General features: G+C 39.0%; 1 protein-coding gene across 2 annotated transcripts in view; it reads right to left on the bottom strand.

Annotated features, from left to right (window-relative positions):
- The window catches only part of OSBPL1A (oxysterol binding protein-like 1A), a 26,349-nt gene extending 25,692 nt beyond the window's left edge, over window positions 1–657 (bottom strand). For both annotated transcript variants that reach the window (XM_010130973.1, XM_010130974.1), the window contains exon 1: window positions 501–657. The gene's annotated coding sequence lies outside the window, so the exon portion shown is untranslated. The remainder of the gene's footprint in view (window positions 1–500) is intronic.
- Window positions 658–6,483: the final 5,826 nt, after the last annotated feature.

The following is a 6,483-nucleotide window of genomic DNA, read 5'->3' as shown; positions in this document are numbered from 1 at the left end:
GGAAAGAGCAGATATTTCAGAAATGCAGGCAGGATTTTGATTCATCCTTTCCTCCCACCTGTGACACTTCAGGCATACAAAATTGAAATAGAACAAGCTTTTCTTAACCTTGTTATTCCTCAAGACTAGGGGTTTGTATGGACCAATCGTAAAACAGAAGAAGGAAAAAAAAAACCATACACCACCATGGGGAAAGCAAGTCAGAAGGCTACTGGATACAGTTACATTCCTAAAATAGTTTTGCTCTTTAAAAAAAGGGCATAGACACTCAAGCAATCAGACCTTTCATGACTGCCCTGTGACTTTGTCATGCTAACTAATGCAAAACAGTACAATTCTACAGGTGAACTCAAAAAACACATGAAACATTCTCTTAAAATCAGTTCCACATTAGAAAGGCAGAGATTTTGCTTAAAAGAGATTGTTTCCACCCCCTCATGCCCCTCCCAACACATTCACCACACGTGCTCGCTACACATGTTCTGGACATCGTCACTTACCTGAAACAGCATCATAGAACTGCTCTTCACTGATGATGCTGAGAGGTGGAGATCCCTTAACCAGAGACTGCTCTAGCTCATGGTGTTCGGTAGCTAGTGTCTCTAAGGCTTCTGACAAGATCTTGTTTTTCTCTTGCTCATGCTCCAGTTTCGAATTCCTCACCTATAAGTAGATACATGTATGAGTAAAATCTCATCTCTGAAGAATGTGTAGATCAAAGCTATTCAGAAAATAGACTTCAATAAATAACTGGAAAACAGCTGGAACTGAAACCACATGAGTTAATGAAAATATTACAGTATTTCTGTAATGACCATAAGGTTGATACTCAGCATTTTCAGTAGTTGAGAAATCTGACAAATAAGATATGACAGTATAAATCACAATTCCACAAGTGAATTCAAGCCAGATAACTATACATTAAAATTGAGGGGAAATATTTTCAGCTCTACTTGGATGACCTTAACTATGGAGTTAGGGATCGGTATCTACATGCACCAAGCTCCTGTACTAGTCTGCTCTAATTTGGGCCAAGCAGCATCATCTAAATTGAATTAGAGAGCAAATGTGAATGCCAGCTACAAATAACTGCAGCTGAACTACGAGCTGAAAACATTTAACCCGAAGGATTACAGAAGGAGGTTAAAAGAGAGATTCCTCTACTAACTGATTTAACATCAATATGAACAGCTCTCCCTTCTCACTCCCAGTTTAGAGGGGCCAGAAGCTGACAAAAAAAAGAAGCCCAGCCACCAGATGGTGGATGGTTCTTTTAAACCCACACATGTAATCAGCTCCAGGGAGGATGATGTTACCCACATTTTTTTGAGCCCAGGACAAGGAATGGGAGAGCAACATACCCTTCCTATTTCCTCCTCATTTCCTCTGCTGGGGAGTGAAGAGGGCTGTAGCTGAAGGTTCAGGAAGGGCCTCTTCTCCCAGCCAACATGCTACTTCTCCCTCAGTCCCTAAACCACTGACTTTTCCTTTCTCTTCCTTTCTCCCTTTCAGTCCCTTTTTAAAAGCATTCCCAACCCCTGTCCTGTCCTCTAGTTTACACTCAGAGGTCAGTTTACAATGCTAATTCCCCCTCTGCTAAGAGCATGCAACATGACAGAACAGCTACAGGCACAACTTACATGTATACCAACATTACCTTTTTCACTCTAATTTAAGAACTGTTCATATGTCCAGTCTGGTTACATGTTAAACCAAAGATTTACTTCAGAGGCTTCAGCCCCCTCAGTTGAAACAACCACTCAAATAGTGGATTCAGAGTTGCGCACAAATGAGGGGGTGCAAATTTGGAGGCCAGAAAGGAGATATTAAAGCAGATTTGCTACTTCTGGAGAAGAGTTTCTATGCTAGGAGTAACGTATACTCTAGAGAAAGATTTATGGAAGAAATTTTCATCCCCTCGGTTGTGCCAAATACTAAATCAGCTGGTTTAGCTGCCAAGCTCTGAGTGTAAAGGGGCAATCCAATTAAATGATAATTAAGAGCATAAAATTGGGTTGCTAATTGAAAGCAATAAAACCAGTAAGTCACTTACAGTCTCATAGTTTTACCCTGAAGAAAATGAAAAACAGTCAGAACTAGTTACTGTCACTTTCATTTAGAGATCACTCTGACAGAACCAACCAAGCCAATTACTGCAATATTTCATACAAATCAGACGTGCCGCTGCAAAAGATCCAGTTTCTGCAGGGGTTACATTTTGTATGCAATCAAATAGTTAAGAATTGCCCATACAGAGAAACAGCACCAGTATTTCACTCCCCTGAGAGCGGTAGGGTAGAGGATTGAAAAGAAAACAGTACTTTTCTTATTAAACAAAGTAAAACCAGTTATTTAAATGATATTTGCTTTTTTCTGCAGTATTGAATTAGATATCTTTATGCTCTAATGTTTCCTAAGTTGAGTGATTTAAATCTTTACTTAAAAACTTGTTTCAGTGTTATTTAACAGCAAATTGAAAGAAAATTAAAATACATCTAAGAAAACCCAGATGAACCTCTTTTTGCATCCACTAAAAGCATGGTAGTGTGACTGAAGATGCAACAACAGATACAGGCTTAAGACATCACACCTCCCCCAAAAAAGTCTTTTACTAATTTTAAGGTTCCTCTGCCCTATCATAATGTAGAGGTATTCACAACTGTAAAAGACATACTAGAATTCTCTTTCTGGAAAGTGAATAGTTAGCTTTACAGCAAGGTTCACTCTTCTGCATACCTCCAGGCTTCCCAGCTGCCAAACACTTACTGGTACAGCGATTACACACTACTAGTAGGTAACAAAAAAACAAAACAAAAAGCTGTTACATAGGCAGCATGATGCTAGCCAGAAGCTAAGTTAAGAAGAAAACACGGTTACGTTTGATCTTGTAACTTTAGGATGTTCATTCCCATCTGATTTTTCATATCTGGTTTTAAAGCAACCTTAATTCAACACTTGGGGGCTGGAGTTGAAAGTCCAATACAAAACTTCTGTCAACAGTACTGAGCTTGTGGTCTGGAGACACGCATCCAGAGAGCTGAGAGGTGGCTCTATAAGCCTCTATGGCCTGGTACTCTGTGATGGGTAAGAGTTCACACTAGCAGCTCTTTGAAGGGAGCTGTCTGGAAATACTGTCTGTAACTATATGATGTCCTTAAATACTAAAACAGTTCTACAGTGACAATGCGAGAATTAAGAAAAATAATTGTGTTCTACTGCCATTATTTGGCTGATTTCACCTGCAGAAAAGCAATGCTTGCAGAGACAGAGCTGGTATAACCTTCGTGTACTCTACTTAATACAGCTGGTGTCACTGGAGAAATAGTCCTGTTTGGAATAAGTGTTTATTTTTATTTTTTTAAACATGAAACAGCTTTAAGGGATACCACCATTTTGTCACCTTGTCTTTTATTATTGATGAGATCTCTCTCCTAAAACCTTCTTGCAGTAATTTGACTGTAAAGACAAGATTATTTGGGGGTTTTTCTCCCAGAACCACTCACTCCATTCCTCCAAGCCTGACAAGAAATGTGCATGCAGATGGGCACTACTTTCAAAGCAGAAGTTTATTGAACAACATAACTGACCAACTGAGTGATAGGTTTTCCCACAATGTAAAAAGTAAATTGCAGTTATGCATAATTTTGCCATACTCTATTTTTCATTCACAAGACTTAAGTTCTGAGGTGAATCAATTATTTTCTTCTTTGTCCTGTCTTTCTTCAGTGCCTCAACAAGAAAACAGCTGCAAGATTACAAAAGGAACCTCCAGACTAGTTCTAAAAATAATTAACACAAAGTCTCTAGGACCTATGTACAATGCGGGATGATGACTATAAAATGATAAAGAAAAGCACCTGCTTCCAGAAGCATGTGCATTTCAGTCTGTTAAACTGGATGTATATAGACAAACATTTTTCACCAGAATATCTGATTTCATGAAGTTTTATTAGTTGAGGACCACATAATTTTACACAGCAACACAAGTATTTCTGTAAGGTAGTAAACACCACACTACAATGATACATGTATCAGTGTATATACACAGCTCTGGAAATCCAGTCTGAGCATTGCCAGGAAAATATCAGAAGACACATTTTATCGACAGCCTATGTAAGGCACAATTTGCAATACAGCTGTGGTTTCTGTGCTTTTAGTAGTGGTGCCTGAGCTAAGAAAGAGACAGATGACAACCCATATCGTACTAGGTTCAGCTCCTCACCCTCCAGCTACGGAACAGCTGTCATCTTTCTAATCCCTGTTGCTGGTCCCTGAAATGCCAGAGCCACCATCAGCATTATAAGCATGAGGCCAGCTGAGTTCCCGATGTTCAAAGTCAGGCTTCCAATCTTACCCTTGTCAGGAGCTATTTTGCATGATGGCAATTACTGTTATCAATAAAGTTGGGCTCATGATTGCACTGTTAGACAATGACAGTTTAGATCAGCCCTGTTTTCATCTTTAAAAAGATTATTATTATAGAGAAACTTTGTATTCATAATTGCTGATGGAAACTATTTAGCTTTGTCTCACAGAAGTAAACAATCACTCAAACACTAACCTTGCAACTACAGACACAGCTATAACCTGATACACTGACTCTGAACCATCAAGATTTCAGTAGCTAGGTCAGTGCAAGGTTATTTTTAAAAAAATATTTCTCCAGCTGAAGAGGTTTGATATCCAAGTTCTGGTAACTGGTTTCACTCCTGGTTTAACCAAATGGGAATCTGCTTCCAACAGCTTTCAATAAATATTTGAATCCTTCAGGCTGTAAGCACTGAATTGTGAGTTTAAATAAAAGGATTACTTTAGGAGTCAAATCTTTTTTTTTTTTTAATGGAAAGCAACAACCTATTTGCAAACACTTTTATAGTCTTTCCATGGTATTAGAAATTCTCCTAAGTGCAAGAGCATGGTTTAAAAATGAACTGCTTCATTGTGTATTACTAGCAAAAAGGTTCGTGTCTATTCTAAAATATCAAAAAGCTTATCTGTGTGTAACAAACACCAGTACCACTCACTCCCTTCAATACCTTGTGCTTCCAGGAAATAGATGGGAGACTAGTAATGAGCACTAAACCATTATTTAAAAAAAAAAAAAATTTAAGCCTGAAGTCTTGAACTGTATTGGTGCAGCCTGTAACCAAGGCTTCTCTGTCCCTCCTGAAGACATGTCAGTACAATACACAAAATACTTGCTTTGTTTGGTGCTGAATGCTTTTAATTTAAATTAATGCCTAACAACAGTGGCACTTTTGTGGAGTAGGAAAGGATCACACCACTCTATGCTCAGCTAATAAATTATCATCTCAGCAACATGCTATTGCTTATCAGCAACATTGCAAGTAAATCCTAAAAAACAACACATAACAAGCAAGGCAGAGAACAGATAAAGACATCTCAACAACATGCAGGACTACCTGCCTTTAACATTATAGCAGTAAATTAAATGACAGCATGCCTTAGCTCTATGTTCTCCTGGACTGAGAGAAAACAGACTTCACAACACTGCAGGGTGATTTCGTTGAATTTTGCTTTCTAAAGCTCTCAATTTCAGTGTTAGTAATAACAATACCCAAAATATGCAGACATTCAAGTTGTGTGGGAAGGAAAACACACCTCTTTCACATAGCAACCTCCAAGGGATCTGCAACCAGACTCTGATAAAGTGTCAGTACTAATTCTGCTCTGCAGTGAGCTGGGTGTAGGTGAGCAGCCTGTGACACTGCCTCACCAATGTCTTCAACTACTCAGAAGTGAGGTTTTGGTTTCAAAATGAATGGCTTCGTCCAACTGCCACAGAAATTCCACCCTCCCACAAACATCACCACTTACGGGACATCTGCCATGAAGCACAGACGTGAGGTGCAAGTTTTCAGTAGCAAGCTAAGGGCCAGTCTAACTCCTAGCTGGGAGTTACTTTATAGCCAAGTAGTTAGAAAAACGCTGCTATAGTAGAGCTGACATTTTTCTGTAGATATCTCCTGACTAAGAAACGTAATCCTACTTTCTGTAATGAAGTATCAAACCTGTCATTTGTTTCACACTACATCTATTTATATGAAACTGCTAGTTTCATATAAAAGTAGGGTCAGCTACTCCAACAGGACATGCTATCCTGCAGGACAGAACCTACAAAGCTCTGTATAACACATTACACTACGGAAAACTGTTCACAAAGCACTGGGAATCCAAAGTGAGGATTCTTTCCCTTCTGTCATCTTCCTACCAAATGAAAACCCTTTCCCAAAAAATCTGAGGCTAACAGTGCAAGCCACAAGCTCAGCGCAGACGGTTTGATACGGACGCTGTTTGTCTATTCTAACAGACGAGCTCACATAATTGCAGTTTTGCGTTCGTACAATGCAGTCCCTATTGCTAGTGCTTCCTTGCATAAGCCAGTTCTTTGTGATGACCAGTTTAAACCAGTGCTGAGTCTGTTATTCTTTTACATTTAATGTAGAATATGAGAACTACATA

This window comes from Buceros rhinoceros, unplaced genomic scaffold, assembly GCF_000710305.1.
Source record: "Buceros rhinoceros silvestris isolate BGI_N320 unplaced genomic scaffold, ASM71030v1 scaffold2222, whole genome shotgun sequence".
Taxonomy (NCBI): Eukaryota; Metazoa; Chordata; class Aves; order Bucerotiformes; family Bucerotidae; genus Buceros; species Buceros rhinoceros.
This window is presented reverse-complemented; position numbering and strand designations above follow the sequence as displayed.